Source organism: Danio rerio, chromosome 4 (genome assembly GCF_052040795.2).
Source record: "Danio rerio strain M-AB ecotype USA chromosome 4, GRCz13ab, whole genome shotgun sequence".
Taxonomy (NCBI): Eukaryota; Metazoa; Chordata; class Actinopteri; order Cypriniformes; family Danionidae; genus Danio; species Danio rerio.
In genome coordinates this window covers 50,924,538-50,942,703 of record NC_141024.2, presented here as the reverse complement: position 1 = coordinate 50,942,703, position 18,166 = coordinate 50,924,538, and the positions used below count along the sequence as shown (strand labels likewise).

The following is an 18,166-nucleotide window of genomic DNA, read 5'->3' as shown; positions in this document are numbered from 1 at the left end:
AAACTGTGAGGTTGGTTTAAGGATTGGGGTAGGTTTGACATTCAAACATAACTGGTCGGACGCAGTGTCTTGTACCAGACATTAAATGAATGAAAACTCCAGGAGGTTTTTACAGCCCACTTGGGGCTGACCAGGTCGTTTGGAGCAGGCTCCGATTTCTATTTATACCTTTCTCAGTCAGGTAACTTCCTTTTCAGTAGTATGAGCGTCTGCACTGTGTGGCATATTTGCCGACGTATAACAGAGACTGAAACATTGCTCACACTTGTCTGAGGTGGTCATTTTGACTGCAATCTTGTTTTAGGTTGGCACTTTGTTTTTGAATATTGTATGCTTTTCGAATGCGTATCTGTGCTGCAGTAGAACGCCTTAGCCTCACAGCAAACATTTTGGTTTACAAGCTGTCACTGCTGTCTTCCCAGGAGAATGGCTGTACTGGTTTCTTCTGGAAGTCCTGAGGGATGTACGGGACCAAGACATGAGAGCGGTTGGGGCAGCCTTTGAACCCAGGAGAGCACCCCACAGGCTCTGTGCTGGCGGCCCCAGAAACTCGATTCACTCCAGAGTAGAACCGAACAACTCCGGCAGGGGCAAACCGCGACCGCACTGCACTGAGAGCAAGGCAAAAAAATCCTGAACGAGCCAGCCAGGAGTCGAACCTAGAATCTTCTGATCCGTAGTCAGACGCGTTATCCATTGCGCCACTGGCCCAGTCCGCATCAGCAGTGCTCATTAGCATGGTCCTTGGAAAGAGGACACGGCTCGGTGAACATGGAGTTCCTAAAACGCATGCTGTGCTTTGTTGTCATGGCAAGATGTGGTGTCGATAGGATGCTCTTACACCGAGCATGTGACAGTCCCTCCGAAGAAGAACTGTGATCCAGGCTCTGAGACTTTCTCTTCTCCAGGAGGAGGTTGCAAACGTTAGTTATTTTTGTCAGAGCAGCTGCAGCACACCTGGGTGGAGGCCCACAGCTAGACTTGAGGCCCACCTTTACGCAGACCTTCCCTGGTGGTCTAGTGGTTAGGATTCGGCGCTCTCACCGCCGCGGCCCGGGTTCGATTCCCGGTCAGGGAACTTCCTTTTCACCTCCATGCTGAACTTTGAGGATTGGTTAACTCGATTGGTGAAGGCAAGAAAGCGGCTCTGAGCGCAAAAGATGTCCTTCGAGCCGGAGTCGAACCAGCGACCTAAGGATTGCCATCATCCCACCTACAGTCCTCCGCTCTACCAACTGAGCTATCGAAGGCTTACAGGGCAGTTACACAACCACATCCTAAGGTAGCTGCAGACCGACCGCTGGCCAAAAAGGACAGAAGCAAAAGCACTCAAGCCTTCCCATACCGGGAGTCGAACCCGGGCCGCCTGGGTGAAAACCAGGAATCCTAACCGCTAGACCATATGGGAACTGCCACACTTGAAATCCAGTCTTGGCACAAACTCCAGTTCATTCTGATCGCTGGCACGTCCCTGCTCCGCTTGCACAAGTGCCACTCATACACTTACGCACTCTCTCATACACAGTTTCTTGGTTTCCGTAACCGAGAATCTTCTGATCCGTAGTCATAAGCGCTAACCTTTGTGCCACCGTCACTCTGTTCAGCACCTTGTTAGCACTTTGCTTGAAGCAAGGACAAGGCTCTGTCAACCCGGAGTTCCTTCACCACACATTCTGCTTTGTTTTTATGGCAAGAGGTTGTGTGGATGGGATGCTCTTACAGGATTCCTGACAGTCCCGCCATAGAAGACCTGAGATCCAGGGTCGGAGACTCTCTCCTCTCCAAGAGTAGGTCAAAAGCAATGGTTTCTTTTGTGTCTGTGTGTCAGAGCCCTTAGGTGTTGCTGCAGCTCAGAGACCTACAAGTGGAGGAGATTACACTGCAAGTCGGCTGGATGACCTCTAAGTGGTAGGCACTTATACCGCATGTAGGCTGGGTTTGCGATTGATGTAGCTGTAGTAGACATTCATAAAAATAAAAAAAATATATAAACTGCTTACTCTGAGGTTGTGTTTAGGGTTGGGGTAGGAGTAAAATTGAATAAAACACAGCAGGTTACCGTGAGGTTGGGCCTAGGGCTGGGGTAGGTGTAATTTTAATAAACTGCGATAGGTTGTATTCTGTGCCATGTACGAGACATTGAATCAATGAAACCCACATGGAGGTTTGTTGCTGTGAGGTTGGGTTAAGAGTTGGGGTAGGTTAGGAGGTTGATAAAACACAGCAGGAAACTGTGAGGTTGGTTTAAGGATTGGGGTAGGTTTGACATTCAAACATAACTGGTTGGACGCAGTGTCTTGTACCAGACATTAAATGAATGAAAACTCCAGGAGGTTTTTACAGCCCACTTGGGGCTGACCAGGTCGTTTGGAGCAGGCTCCGATTTCTATTTATACCTTTCTCAGTCAGGTAACTTCCTTTTCAGTAGTATGAGCGTCTGCACTGTGTGGCATATTTGCCGACGTATAACAGAGACTGAAACATTGCTCACACTTGTCTGAGGTGGTCATTTTGACTGCAATCTTGTTTTAGGTTGGCATTTTGTTTTTGAATATTGTCTGCTTTTCGAATGCGTATCTGTGCTGCAGTAGAACGCCTTAGCCTCACAGCAAACATTTTGGTCTACAAGCTGTCACTGCTGTCTTCCCAGGAGAGTGGCTGTACTGGTTTCTTCTGAAAGTCCTGAGGGATGTACAGGACCAAGATATGAGAGTAGTTGGGGCAGACTTTGAACCCAGGGGAGCACCCCACAGGCTCTGTGCTGGCAGCCCCAGAAACTTGATCCACTCCAAAGTAGAACCAAACAACTCTGGCAGGGGCAAACTGCAACTGCAGTGCACTGACTGAGAGCAATGCAATAAATCCTGATCGAGCCAGCCAAAACTCGAATCTAGAATCTTCTGATCAGTCAGACACGTTATCCATTGCGCCACTGGCACACACTGTTCAAGGAGTGCTCATTAGCATGCTGTTTGGAAAGAGGACATGGACCGGTAAACATGGAGTTCCTTCAACGCATGCTGTACTTTGTTGTCATGGCAAGTTGTGGTGTCGATAGGATGCTTTTACACAGAGCATGTGACAGTCCCTCCATAGAAGAACTGTGAACCAGGCTCTGAGACTTTCTCTTCTCCAGGAGGAGGTTGCAAACGTTAGAGTTATTTTTGTCAGAGCAGCTGCAGCACACCTGGGTGGAGGCCCACAGCTAGGCTAGAGGGCAACCTTTAGCCAGGCCTTCCCTGGTGGTCTTGTGGTTAGGACTTAGTGCTCTTACCGCTGTGGCCTGGGTTCAATTCCTTGTCAGGGAGCTTCCTTTTCACCTCCATGGTAAACTTCGAGCAGTGTTGCCGATGATCTCTTCACGAAAGCAGCTCTGAATGCAAAAGATGTCCTTCGAGCCGCACTGTAAGACGTAATAAGACACACTCTGGCACAGACATCCAGTCTGCACGCTGGAATACACACTATTATCTCATGGTTGAGACGCAGCTTCAAAAATTTGTTTCAAACCGGAAGTACAAATTTGCTTGAAATAACGCAAAAACAATCAATTTACACTTTTTAGTGAAATATTTGTGTCCTAATAGTGTTTTTAGCAGTGTGGGACACATATATGACTGTCAACAGCTAAAAAAATGTGTTTTGGAGTTTCGTGACCCTTTAAGGTACAAATGGTAGAGAAAATACACACATGAAAATCTTACTTTGTTTTTCTTCTAACTAAGTATATTTTTATATGTTTTGTTGTTTTGTCTCAAATTATTTTATTTAGGACACAAATGCCTCAAATGCAGCTTTAACATCATTGGAATAAATTATATTTTAACATATTCAAATGGAAAAGCTAACATATTAAAAAGGAATAATTATTTACAAGGTTACTTTTATATCTGCATTTTTATAAACTAAAGCAGTTTTGTCCCAAACCTTTGAAAAATAGTCCATGTTGTCTTTATATTTTTAGATGCTTCATTTATTACAGATTTTTCTTTATGCTTTCAAAATATGTAACTATGCATTTGAAGTGATATTGTGCTATTTTGCTACATAGTAGAAGTGAACTAGTTTTGTTTTGTGTTAAAGCCACAATGGCCCTGCATAAAAGTGCTTTACTGGGACCTTATAGGCACATTTTGTGCCTGGACTCAACTTAGTATTAGTGGGACCTAACTTGTTAATTACTAAATGCCCACAGAGCATGCTCATAGGACATACTTCTGACCCAGATAGTATACCTATACTTCGCCCATTGTGGCTATATACACTACACTTTGTGTGGACTTGCTGTGGGCCCTCAGTGAACTTCTGTTTCGAGTGGGCCAGCCCACAGTTTGGTCTAGCGACATTGTATATGTTTTTGGTATAGACATGTTAGTTTGGGAATTTGTGCACTAAAACTGTACACTCAAGTACATGAAGGTGAGCTTAAGCAAACTGCATTAAACATTCAAAACTATTGTATAATAGGCTTAGAGAGACAATAGAAAAGCATATCTTAATTAAGATATAAATTGGATCCAATTAAAATATTGTAGAAATTATCCTAAAGGATTTTCCTGTATTGTACTATAAAATAATCCTATAGGAATGGTTGCAAAATATGATGAAAATTCTAAAATAACTCCTTCAAAGAAATCTGATAGGATGCTTCTTTTGTGTCTGTATAATTGTAAAAGTTAGACTGATTTAGATCAGAAATCCACTACATGTTCATTAACTGAAAACACAGCTGAAGGTGCTACAATTAACACATAAACACCCTAGACAGCACAGCACAGCACCACTGCTTTTTTCTGTGACAGACATAGATCTCGTCTAGGATTTAAACCCAGGACCTTTTGCACCCTAAGTGAGAATCATACCCCAAGACCAATAAGCCATGTAGAAGTGCTTGGCAGTGCCAGAAAAAAATTCTGTGAAACCGGTCCAATCTACTTTTTGTTCATGTTGTTTTTGTTACGCAACTCCCTGGATGCATATTACAGTTCACAGGCAGTAAAAAACGGCCCAGTGGCCTAATGTTTAAGGCACCAGCCTTCGAAGCTGGGGATTGTGGGTTCAAGTCCCACCTGGGTTGTCTTTGATGCAGTTTTTTGAAGTTGGCTGTGCAGCACAATCCAGTGTGACCTTCAAAAAACTAGGTTCATACTCTTAGGTCAAAAAGACATTATAATGGAAAACTCTTCAGAGAAGCTGATTTGTCATTAGTTGCACACACCAGATCGTCTGAATGCAATAGGGATCCTAAAGTGCTGTTCTCTGAGTTACAAGAACTTCCTGAGTCATACAACAAATATAGCAAATGCTAGTATTGGCCCAGTGGCCTAATGGATAAGGCATCACCCTTCAAAGCTGGGGAATGTGGGTTCAAGTTGTGTTTGTTGGGTTACTTTTAAGTTGTGTGAAAAAATCCTGACTTGTCTACTCAAAGCTTAGGTGTAATGATCTGAGGACAATAGTTAGCTTCAAATTCTCAGACTTGCTGCACACTTCAATTAAGATTCATCCGATCTTGCTTGAATTATCCAATTACGTTACAAACATAAAAGGTTTAGCTAAGCTCTGGTTATGGAGATCTTGACTTCAAGTACCCGGTGGCTTTCAACTAATAGTCTCATGTTTGGTGGATGATGATGAAATGCAAACTAGAAAATAGCTGCAGAAAGGTTGTGATTTCATGCTAATGAGAGTGGCCTTGACTGGAATTTGAAACTCAAGACCAGTCACACCATACGCAAGAACCATACCCCAGGACCAATTAAACACAAATATGGATGATTGCACAAAGAAAATTTTTGTCCATTAGTTGCACATATCTTATTTGACGGAATGCAAACTGGCATTAAGATCCTAAAGTGCAGTTTTCCATGCATTGGCATCTTGTTGAAAGCTCCTTGGCTCTCTCCGCTGGTGTGCTGGCCTTCATGCACAGCCTGGTCAGGTGTACAGAGAGAGTGGTCTGTGGCTTCTGGCACTCCAGGCACTAGACAACGTTGCTATCAACTGACCTGTAAAAACACACATTCACCATTCATGATGTCATGAACAAGAACATTTTTAAACCAGGCACACAATTTTCTACATGAATTCAATAACCAAAAACATGAAGACAAAATAAACTAAATATTGATATATATATATATTTTATTTTTTTTGGTTCGCACATGTACTTGCTGAATTACCTCAAGGAATAAATTGGAATATTTCAAGATTAATTAATTAAATAAATTAAAAACACATTATTTCATTTACCAGAAACAAAAATATAATGTTACACTGAATTCATTATTTTTTGTGTTCCACCCAAAGATTCGGTGTGGCTTTTTCTGGCCACCACTAAGAAATTTTTCTCAGGGCACCTCTGCTTTTTGGGTTGCTGAATAACACTTATAATATATCCTGAGAGAGTGTATAGGTTAACTTTAATTAAAGAATTATTCTGGATGAACAAGCTCTGAAAAAAAATCATATTCATTTTTCAAAAAAAGGAAAATTTTTTATGTCTCTGTCATGATGACTGTACATAATATTTTACTAGTTATTTTGCAAGATTCCAGCATTCAGCTTAAAGTGCAATTTTAAGGATTAAGCAGGTTAACTAGGAAAGTTACTGGATAACTTTGTTTTGTGAACAATAAAATATATTCTTAAGGAGGCTAATATTATTGACATTAAAATAGTTTAATTGCTTTTATTTAAGCCAAACTAAAATAAAGGAATACTATAAAAACTGACTTTTACAAGAAATATTTTTTTAATTCAATTCAATTCAGCTTTATTTGTATAGCGCTTTTACAATGTAGATTGTGTCAGCAGCTGCACATAAATGGTCATAGTAACTGGAACAGTGTGGTTCAGGTTTTAGTGTTTAAGTTCAGTTCAGTTCAGTTTAGCTCAGTTCAGTGTGATTTAATCACTACTGAGAGTTCAAACACTGAAGAGCCAATTCATCGATGCGTAGCTCTACCAATCCTGAACTATGCGAGGCAGTGGCGACAGCGGAGAGGGAAAAAAAACTTTACCTGAGGGGAGTGAAGAAAAAAAACCTTGAGAGAACCAGACTCAGTTGGGCACGGCCATTTTAATTTCTCCACTGGCCAAAAGTCTTGTGCAGAGCTTCATTCGCCGTGGTTTAGGCTGGAAGATGGCCTCAGCGAAGACTCGTCTATCCCTGGAGCGTCGCTGGAATCAGACTCATGTTCTCCACTCCCCACGACCATCAGCGCAGCAGCAGCTCAGGATATGGCCTGGTCCCGGATATGGAATCCGGGAAATTTATAAGAATTACTGTGAAGATTCCTTTGTTCTTTACAGGAGGAATTTTGACTTGACAGCTGTGTATCTGTATAGATAAACACACACACACACACACACTCACACACTATTTCCCTAATTTGCAGAAGATAACCAGTTGTTTGAACTGATTATGTGATGCTGTGATACTTATGTAGTTATGCGATTCAGATCCTGACCGAGAGGGGGAAATTTTTGAATTAAACGTAATGCTTCTTGTCAGCGGTACTTATAACGGAAAAAACTAGATTAACGTTTGTTGATTGCAGACGGTGGTGGAAATAGACCTGGTCCTATTGAATTCGCGTTTTTTAGATAAATATTGTGTAGATAAAGTTAGTTATTTTGGTTTTAGGTTAAAGTATACTGTGTAGTGTTTATATTGTTCATGTATTGTTAGTATTTGTAGTTTTAGTGTACAGTTTGATGGGTTAAGGTTTGTAGTTTACTTAGTGCAGGTTGTATATATAACGTTAAGTTTTTTGCTGATCAAGTGTTCGTCTAATAATCATTAAGTTAACTATTTACTAGTGTTTAAGTAGTTTGCATCGTTGTTTTGTAGTTTAACTAAAGTTTTAGCGTCTACATCACTGTCTCCGCGACTGGACACTGGTGAGTAAAACTTCAATTGGTTCATAGCCGCTGTGCGTCAAAAAAACATAAAATCTAATTCAATTAGAATAAAACAACGTTTAACTTACCTTTATTAAAGATTATCTATCTTCCAGTGATGTGACTGCTAGTTGCTCCAGGCACGTATTCAAGGCGGATCCCATTTAGGGATTTCCCCATTTTATTCGTCTGAACAGATGATTGAGATTTTAAAACAGAGCTGATAAAGTATACTTGATTGCCGTGTTCAGAAATTCCAATCACGCACTAGCACTAGGAAGATAGTTAGAAACCTCTGTTCTTTGCTTCATTACAGATTTTTATTGTAAGTATTGATTATATTTTAAGTTAGGTTAGGCAATATTAAAGGGGCTAGCTTTTATAGTGAGAATACAAAGTCCAAAAGTAGACTAGTTATCAAATAGGCAAATTAGACAGACTTCACATAATTAATCAGATAATAATTTAATGTGGCAGCTAAATTAGTCAAAGTCTTTGAACAATTTCTTATCTACACTGTAAAAACATTATTGTTCTTGCTGCTTTTAGTTAAGGCAACATAAAATGTTAAGCTGTACTAGTTGGCAACTTGTATTTTTGAATTGACAAGACATTTATTGCAGACTGAGCAATACATTTATGGAACATTTTGACAAAAAAATAAAAATAAATATATATATATATATTTTTTTGTACAAAAAAAGCAAAAAAAAAAATTTGTATATAATATGTAATTATAGTAAATAAAAATGTCAAATAGAAAAATATGTTATTATATTAATGTTAATGCACTAAATTAATGCAGGCTCGATGAGCATAAGAATCTTCTTTAGAAAATATTATGATGGTAATGTGGCCAGGTGACTGGTGCTCTACATTAACATTTATTTAAAATGTTATTTAAAAAAAAACATTTTATGTAAATTTTTGTGCTTTAATTCTTTCAGAAACATGGAAAATTTGGAGGTGTGAGTTCAGTTACCAAATGGAGGCGTGTCCAGAATATACTTCATAATCTCCATACTACACAAACACTTGACATCAACAACCAAGTGGCTGGTCTCAATGAATATCTTCTGGCAAATTCTGAAACAGGACAAGATGAAGAAATGAACTGTGATAACATCTCAAATTTCAAACAACACAAACACCAACACTGACCTTGAAAGAGACATTGATGATGTCACTGATGATGATGATGATGACAGATTTACAGACTACCTCAGCAATTTCAGCGAGGAAGAAGATAGATATTTAGATTTTAGTGACACACAAGACAGAGGCTCCTTTGATGACTTGCCAGATGAGCTGCGTCAGTGGGTTGTAGAGTGTGGTGTGACACAAAATGCCGTCGACAGCCTACTTAAAATTCTAAACAAACACATCCCCTTACTTCCTAAATGTGTGAGAACTTTGATGAAAATTTCACACACACGTAAAGTCAAAAAAATGGATGATGGGGATTATGTCCATTTTGGAATATTGGAACACTTGCTTCAAAACAGAGATGCCCTGATGTCACAAACTGACAAAATTAAGATGCAGGTCAATATAGATGGACTGCCATTATTCAAAAGCTCACAGAAACAAATTTGGCCAAATTTAGGAAAAATTTATTTTGAAAGGGACCCGTTTGTCATTGGTGTCTTTTGTGGAAACAGCAAGATTTTATCTCCCAAGATTTTGCAGAGGAGGTTTCCGCACTAGAACAAGGTTTCACTGTGGATGAAAGGCTGTTTCATCTTTCCCTGGACTGCTTTATCTGTGATGCTCCTGCACGATCATTCATAAAACAAACAAAGGGGCATGGAGGTTATAGTGGTTGCGATCGTTGCACGCAGGAAGGATCTTATAAGGAACGGAAAATTATATTCCCAGAAACACATGCTCCACTCAGGACAGATGAGTCCTTTACAGAAATGCATGATGAAAACCACCACAGAGGTCACTCCATACTCAGTACATTAAGTTTGGGAATGGTCAGACAACTCGTGCTGGATTATATGCATGTTGTTTGCCTTGGTGTGACAAGAAAGATGATCAATTTTTGGACCAAGGGCAACCTAAAAAACAGACAGAGCTCCCATATAATAAGTAACATCTCAGAGAGTCTTGTAGGAATGTCAAAATACATACCCTCTGAATTTGCACGAAAGCCACGATCACTCTCTGAACTGGATCGCTAGAAAGCTACTGACTTTAGGCAGTTTCTTCTGTACACTGGTCCAGTAGTACTAAAGAATATTCTTCCAACACCATTTTACAACAACTTCCAATCACTGTCGGTTAGTATATATCTGATGCTTTCCTCAACCCTCTGTGCCCATTACTGTGACTATGCTGATAACCTGGTTAGGTACTATTGAATAATAGGAACCATTTTTTTATTATTTTTTGTCTCTTTTCTTTTAATCAAACAATTATTTGTATTGGTCATGTAAGGGTCATATATTAACTGAACTTCTAATGTTGTGGGTGAGTGCTGTCCATACTAATTAGCAGCTTTGCAGAAGTAGATAGATGCGGGTCCAAAATTAAATTCAGCTCTGCAGAAACTTCCTGTCTGAAGAGAGGTGTTAAAACTGAACACAGAACACAGAAAGATGTATACTTTGTTGTTGGGCAGAGAATTCATAGAAAAAGAGGAAGTATGCCGAAGGGGCGGCCAATGGAGGACTGAACAATGACTGACAAGTGACGTTACACCAAAACTCCACCTGTTAAGATAGGTGGTGTATATATGCTGAAGTCAGGAAATGTATGCGAGTTGCGAACCTCTTGAATGTAATTCTTGTATTGCATTGGGGTAATGTAACCCAGAGCTCTGTCATCGAATTATTTATTTGTATCCAATAAATTGTTACGATTTTTGACATTGAAGAAAAACCTCTCCAGACCTTTTCTCTTGAACACGCATGGAATAGAGATTGATATTCCAACAATTTGGTGACCTCCGACGTGGAAAAGGGGGAGAAGAAGTTATTGATCTGTCGTATTGCATTGACATCATCGGCGCCGAAAAAATAAGGTAAGCAGAAAACCTGTTAAATCGAATTTCTGCAATTGGCCTAATCTAAATTAAATGATGTCATGTGATTTGTAGGATTGATGTAGTTAAAAGTATAAGCATTTGAATAATTTGATGAATTTAAATGTATATTTGCTTTAAGTGTTAACTGGTTTGTAAATATTAGGATACGTTAGTATAGAGTTGTGGGGCAGCCAGGGGTAACTGTCGTTAGTATAGAGTTGTGGGGCAGCCAGGGGTAACTGTCGTTAGTATAGAGTTGTGGGGCAACCAGGGGTAACTGCCGCTTCGGGTATTATTACGGTTTTGTCATATGGCATTCACTAAGTAAATCAGAACATAAGTTGATACACTTTGACTGTTTTTGCTTGTTTGGTAGAAGGAAAGATCAGACGAGGTCTGTGCTTCTTACACGGAATTGAATAAAATACCATCCTAGGGTGTATTGTTCAGGTGACTACCGAGTACTGAATACTGTGATTTTACCTGGACAGGTGTTTGACGAATCACCTGAATTTTTTGGACTCTAAGGGCGGGAGCCCAGCAGACGAACCGACGGGGGGTCCCGAACAGTCCGGGTGCAAATCCCAACGTTTTAGTAGGTCCAAGCGTTAAAGACAGCTATAGGGTCAGATTGTAAATAATCTAAAAAATAGGGACAGTTTAGTCGCCGAGGTTGTGACTGTGTGTGGATAATTTGCTTCACTGAGGTTGTGACGCTGTAGAAAATACAGAGAAAAGTCGACTCTGTTAAGGTGTGGTCGATTAGACAGATTAGTCTGTTGCGTTAGTAACTAACAGTTGAAATAAGCATAGTGTACAGATATTTAGCCGCTGTATATAAGCGTATATGATATTCAATGAAATGTCATTTAGAAGAATTTTGAGAAACAGAGAATTTGAGTTTTACAAAGTTAATAACATAGCAAAAGGGGGCCATAACGATGTTGTGGCAGTAAGAAATGGAAAAAAATTGTTGGAATTTGTAATGTGGCATGATTTTGGCATTTGTTGGAACGGCTGTAGAAAGACAGATGAGGGTAGAAAAAAGAGGAAGTGCTCAGGCAGACAATCTTAGACAGACTGACAACAAAAAGGAAGTCAGAAAAAAGAAGCCACTCCTTTTCATGAGGAAGAAGCAGTTGAAGTAGGGGCAGAAGAGAGTAAATTTTATTAAAAGAGTATATAAAATTGTTTTGATTAAATAAGGATAGACTGTGATATAATAATTAGGGATATAGTATCAGTTACAAAATAAACAGATCTATTACAAATCGGTATAAAAAAGACAAGTGAAATAAAGAAATAATGGGAAATATGCTTAATACAGTTATATTTGTTGAAATGGAATTTGAAGCTATTTGAATGAATATATTAATAAAGAAATGAATTTACTAAATAGAGGAGGATGACTTAAACAATAGACCAGTAGTTGTTGACTAGAACAATAAGAACAAATAAATTATAAATACTAATAGGAAAAATAAAGAGAAATTAACATACAACATAAAGACCAGCTACTAAAGAAACATTAGAATAAATACATTAGAGGAAAAATGAGGAACATGACTTCGAGATGAGCTGTTAAACAGCAAAGAGATAAAATTGGCATAAGTCTCTGGTCGATGAAGAGAAAAATTAGAAGAAAATGTGACAGTTTAATATTGATCAACTGAAGAGTTAATGAGCAAATATGTAAGGAAGATAAAAAATATGGATAAGAAAAACTTAAAAGCTTAGAATTAAAGAAATCCAAGTTATGGTTTGATAGAAAAAAGAAGAAGATATGTTTAAAATATATTGAAATATGTTTGAAAAATATTATATACATAGAGAGAGAGAAAGACAGAGACATTAAACCGATGAGATAGAAACTAGAAAAATAGTTGCACTTGTAACACTTTGGGGAAGTACAACTTTGAGGAACTGAGATTTGATGTGAGAGGACAAGACTGAGTTTAGGTGCAAAACTAAATAGAATAATAATATTAGTAATAATAATGATTTAAAAAAATTGTTATGGCTTACACTGGCTGTTTTCATCTTTGAAAGTCAACAGCATAAGACTATCTAAGCCATCATCTAGGGTCAAAGAAAAATCATGGACACTTAGTGGATGTGGATGAACAAGATGAAGTGAGTTCAATTTTTCTAAATTTAAAAATGATAAACACCAAGAAAGAAATTGATAATTAAACATTTTATTTCAGATAAAAAAAACAACAACATTTTAAACAAATATGTGGGGTCAATGCCTAATATGAACCATGAGATATAGAAGTAATGTTGAACAATTATACCACAGGGTAGGCCATGTCATAATTTGTGTTTTATGAATAATAACCCAACTTTGTCTTGTTTTTTAGTCTCCACCATTGTAGTGCCCTACAACTTTGCCTGCAGACTAAGCAGACCATAGTGCTGAGTGGATGGGAGTGAAGATGCCAAACTTTACTTAAAACTATTATTGGAGGTCAAATTGATTTTAAACTTAATAAAACCTGTCTCATTGGTTAGACTCTAGAATGTAGTCTCAGTGGCTCACATGGTTCTTGAGTGCATGTTTCCCTAACATCAGAGATACCAAGTTCTGAAGGAAAACTGAGAAGGAGGTGGCAGTGGAGAAGAGCAGTAACTGGTCTCCATGAGACATTATTCCAAAGACGGGTAAGACTCTCGTTGGCCACCGGGAGCGACCTAAGCCAGGAATTTTGTCGCGGAGACTAGGCACCTGTACAGGTAGGCAGGTGTTGAGTGAGATGGTTGTGGAGTGGAGCAGTGATGCTTGAAAGGCCTAGAGCATCCGAGTATTGAGGGGCACTGTGAAAGATCAGTGGTCTCGCTCAGAAATGTGGGCTCCTCCAAACCAGACCACAGCAAACTGCTAAATATGTCTGGAGATCAGACACTCAGAAAAAGGAACTTGTGGGTAAAGTAAGAGGCAGGGTGCTGTCAAGAACCATTTGAGACCATATGATGACTGGTAATATAAAAGAGACAGAATTTATTAAGGTTTTATGAAAATAATAACTAAGAAAAAGACTTAAAGGAAAATATACAATGAATCTCTAAATGTAAAATGTTGAAATGATATTTAACTATTTTTGCAAATTTTTATAGGTTTACTGATACAGGGCAGGAACAGAATATGGGAGGAAGTACAATGTATGGTGGTGACTAAAGAAGAAGAAACAACTATTGGTAACTGAAGAAGTAATTTAAATTATCAATTTTGATGGAATTGATTATTTAAGTAAAGATTTACTAAAAGCAAAATATAATGTTGAATCATCTAAATTAAGATGGGAAATTAAAAACTTGAAAAGGTTGGTAACAGAAAAAATTATTTATGTGTAAAGAAGAAATTGAAACATGAAAAACTGAACTCACGTCATCGGGGAAAAATTAATAGTTCTAATCTGATAAAAGAATTGAAACAGAATAAGAGAGTTTAAGAAAACAGATTTTCTTTCACATGTAACCATGTGAAGAAGTTTAATGATGAAGTCAAAATACAGCTGAAAGAAACGGATGAAAAAATGTAGTGATTTTTAGTTAGCTTATAAAAGTATATAAAAAGTGTATGGGCAACTAGTTGAACCAAAATGACGTAGAACTAATTAGTAGCCAAAAGAAAATCATAAAAATGATTAGAACAAACTAAGTAATAAATAGTTGAGAAAATGAATTATCAAAAGTAGTGTCAAATTCAAAAACTGATTGATTATTAGTGAAATACTTAAATGGAGGATTATAAAATAATAGTGTATGAAGAAATCTGGTCATACTGATAAAAAATGTAAAGTGATTGATTTTTGAATTATCAGAGAGAGTGGTGTTGATTAAGCATGTTGATGAAGTCTTACTTGCAGAAAAAAAGTGGACAACTAATGGATTAGAAGTAAGCAGTTGTTATGACATTTATATGGAACTAGATTTAAAGGAAGTAAATAAAAAATTATAGGTGATTAGATAACACGCCATAATATTGGGACAAGTGATGTCTGGGATAGGTGGAGTCAGATCACTAAATAAATAAGCCATTTCAAATAACTGTAAACTGGTGACTGTAAAAGACATGATAATAAGACTAATATTGATAATAAGACAAAATTATATTTAGAGATATCAGAAACTGCAAGAGAAGAATGAGGGTGAGGTTATAATTGATTATAGAGATATGGGAGAACAGGTGAATAAAAAGATATGTGCTAGTCATGATTGACAGCTATAGTGAATGGCTAGAGGAGTGGCCAGCAAGCAAGGAGTACAGTCAGACAGTGATGAAGTGTTTAATGAACGACGATTTAGAAACAAATAGATGTTGAGTAAGAACTAGATTGGATAATGATAAACACTGAAATAATGAATATTTGAAATTGCAGCAAGTAATGGGCCTAAAGCATGAATTTAGGGATGGTGTAAGACTAATAATTACAGGGAAAGGTAGAGAAAATTGATTCAAAGTTAAACACAATTGGCAAAATTCTGTGCACAGACCAAACTGAATTGGATAAAAATCATGTTGAGGGGTATTAGTTTGTTATGGAACAAAACAATGGAATTAATGACTTTTGCATTGTTTACAGGACTGCAGTTTTGGGGACCTGGTGCAGCTTGGATGTGCAGTGGATCACTTATGTAGAGATTATATAATGACAAATTAACAATCTTATTCCCTATTTCTTCTAAACAGGTTGCTGAAGGTGTGAGGCTGGCCGGATTAACTTGACAGTCAATATAGGGGTGTAAAAAGGGGGATAAAACACAAAAAGGGGATATCTGATATCTAATTGGAGTGTGTAAGCATGTATTGGTGTGGGAGCTGAACACGCTGCACCACCAATGCATGAGGCCAACTGTATATTAGATACAGGCCAACACAAAAAAGAACCGAAAACCACATTAAATTCTAAAATAGAAAGAGAAACTAAGACTGATTTACTAGCAGATGACAATCTGACAGAAAGTGTGCATGGACGTTTCCCAGAGATGGGTTGCAGCTGGAAGGGCATCCGCTGTGTAAAACATATGTTGGTTAAGTTGACGGTTCATTTCACTGACGGTGGGGACCCCAAATTAATAAAGGGACTAAGCTTTAAAAAAAAAAAAAAAATGAATGAATGAATGAATTGGACAAATTAGACTGGAGAAATTTTAGAAAAATTTAATATTTAAAATTTATTTTAATATTATTTTATTTTACACATTAGTTTTTTTATTTTATTTTTTAGTATTTTTATTCTTTATTTTAAGACACATTTTTTATCTTTTATGTGAAGACATTTTTATATTTTTATTATCTTTCATTTTAAGAAATTTCCATGACTTTTTATCTTTTATTCTAATACCTTTCTAATGCTTTTTAAATCCTTTGTTATTTTAAAGACGTTTGTCATAATCTTTTATTTTAATACATTCAATGCTTTAAAAAAATATATATATATATATTATTTTAAGATGCTTTTGGATCTTTTATTTTGAGACATTTTTAAGATTATTTTATTTTAAACACATCATTATGATTGTAAGATTCTTTTATTTGAAGATTCTTTTATTTGAACACATTTTTAAGGATTATTTTAGTTTGAGCCATTGTTGTTTTTAAATCTTTCATTTAAAGACATTTTAAGATTTTATTTTAAGCCATTGTTGCTTTTGAACCTTTTATTTGAAGAGATTCTTAAGATTTTTATTTTAAGTACATTGTTGTGCTTTTGATTTTCCCATTTAAAGACATTGAAAAAAAAAAAAAAAAGAATCTATATGTTTGAATTTTGGTTTTAAAAATTTGGTGACGAGTTTGAATTGTTAGTTTAATAAACTTGTTATGATTTAGTTCTGAACTTTTCATTTTAATAATTGTCGAGTTTAATCCTACTTTGAAGCTGTTGATTTTTCATCCTAAAACTCAATTGTGATTTTGTTCTTTAATGACTTTAAAATGTTGAAATTCAGTTTGAACTATTAAGGGGGATTATTAATTAGAGCATATCTTTATGGGTGTGGATTTCCTTTTAATAAGATTTTTATTTTTTTGTGTTGGAGTTTTTAAATTTTGTTTGCTGTTTATTATTCTCATTCTTATTCTAATTTTGTTGGGGAAGAAGAAAAAAAATTACCTTTATTGCTAAAGTGTATACGAATGGAAAATTTGAATTATGGGATAATTGGAAGTTAATAAGAGTGTTGGGAGTAATAAGCCTGAATATAGCAAGTATAAATCTTATTAAAAGAATATATCGGAGTGACTTCAAGAGGGAAGAGACGGCACCACCGAAGAGGAGAACCAAGAGTGTGGAAATTATGAACTGAATCCAGAAAAGTTAAAGAAATTGAGTTAAAAGGGGTTTTGGGCATCATCTAACACTGAAAGAGCACTGTGATGTTAGAGATTATTTTGAATAAGAGGTAAAACAAAGATTTAGGCAAAGGCCTGCAGTAATGACAGTTAAAACATTTGTGGGGATTTGATTATCTGTTTTTGTTTTTGTCTGCTCCAATGAGGAGCAGAAAGGGGGATTATTGAATAATAGGAACCATTTTTTATTATTTTTTGTCTCTTTTCTTTTAATCAAACAATTATTTGTATTGGTCATGTAAGGGTCATATATTAAGTGAATTTCTAATGTTGTGGGTGAGTGCTGTGCATACTAATTAGCATTTTTGCAGAAGTAGATAGATGCGGTTCCAAAATTAAATTCAGCTCTGCAGAAACTTCCTGTCTGAAGAAAGGTGTTAAAACTGAACACAGAACATAGAAAGATGTATACTTTGTTGTTGGGCAGAGAATTCATAGAAAAAGAGGAAGTATGCCGAAGGGGCGGCCAATGGAGGACTGAACAATGACTGACAAGTGACGTTACACCAAAACTCCACCTGTTAAGATCAGTGGTGTATATATGCTGAAGTCAGGAAATATATGTTAGTTGCGAACCTCTTGAATGTAATTCTTGTATTGCATTGGGGTAATGTAACCCAGAGCTCTGTCATCGAATTATTCATTTGTATCTAATAAATTGTTACGATTTTTGGCATTGAAGAAAAACCTCTCCAGACCTTTTCTCTTGAACACGCATGGAATTAGCTTGATATTCCAACAGCATCAACAGACTTTGGGTGTGCTTACACTATACTATCCGAACCGTGCCCAGGCCCGTTTCTCAGATCGTTTGAGAAGTGCGAGTGTGCTGAATCGGGCTCAGGAACGGTTCACTTTGCCGGCCCTGGCCC

At 37.2% G+C, this 18,166-nt stretch overlaps 5 non-coding genes across 5 annotated transcripts; 2 read left to right on the top strand and 3 right to left on the bottom strand.

Annotated features, from left to right (window-relative positions):
* Positions 1–638: 638 nt before the first annotated feature.
* trnar-acg (transfer RNA arginine (anticodon ACG)) lies at positions 639–711 on the bottom strand. The gene has a single exon. It is a non-coding gene; the product is annotated as a tRNA-Arg (tRNA).
* A 295-nt stretch (positions 712–1,006) lies between these two features.
* trnae-cuc (transfer RNA glutamic acid (anticodon CUC)) lies at positions 1,007–1,078 on the top strand. The gene has a single exon. It is a non-coding gene; the product is annotated as a tRNA-Glu (tRNA).
* Positions 1,079–1,163: 85 nt separating this feature from the next.
* On the bottom strand, positions 1,164–1,250 carry trnay-gua (transfer RNA tyrosine (anticodon GUA)). The gene is given in 2 exon segments: positions 1,164–1,199; positions 1,214–1,250. It is a non-coding gene; the product is annotated as a tRNA-Tyr (tRNA).
* An 86-nt stretch (positions 1,251–1,336) lies between these two features.
* trnae-uuc (transfer RNA glutamic acid (anticodon UUC)) lies at positions 1,337–1,408 on the bottom strand. Its single transcript has one exon. It is a non-coding gene; the product is annotated as a tRNA-Glu (tRNA).
* Positions 1,409–5,004: 3,596 nt separating this feature from the next.
* On the top strand, positions 5,005–5,077 carry trnar-ucg (transfer RNA arginine (anticodon UCG)). The gene has a single exon. It is a non-coding gene; the product is annotated as a tRNA-Arg (tRNA).
* Positions 5,078–18,166: the final 13,089 nt, after the last annotated feature.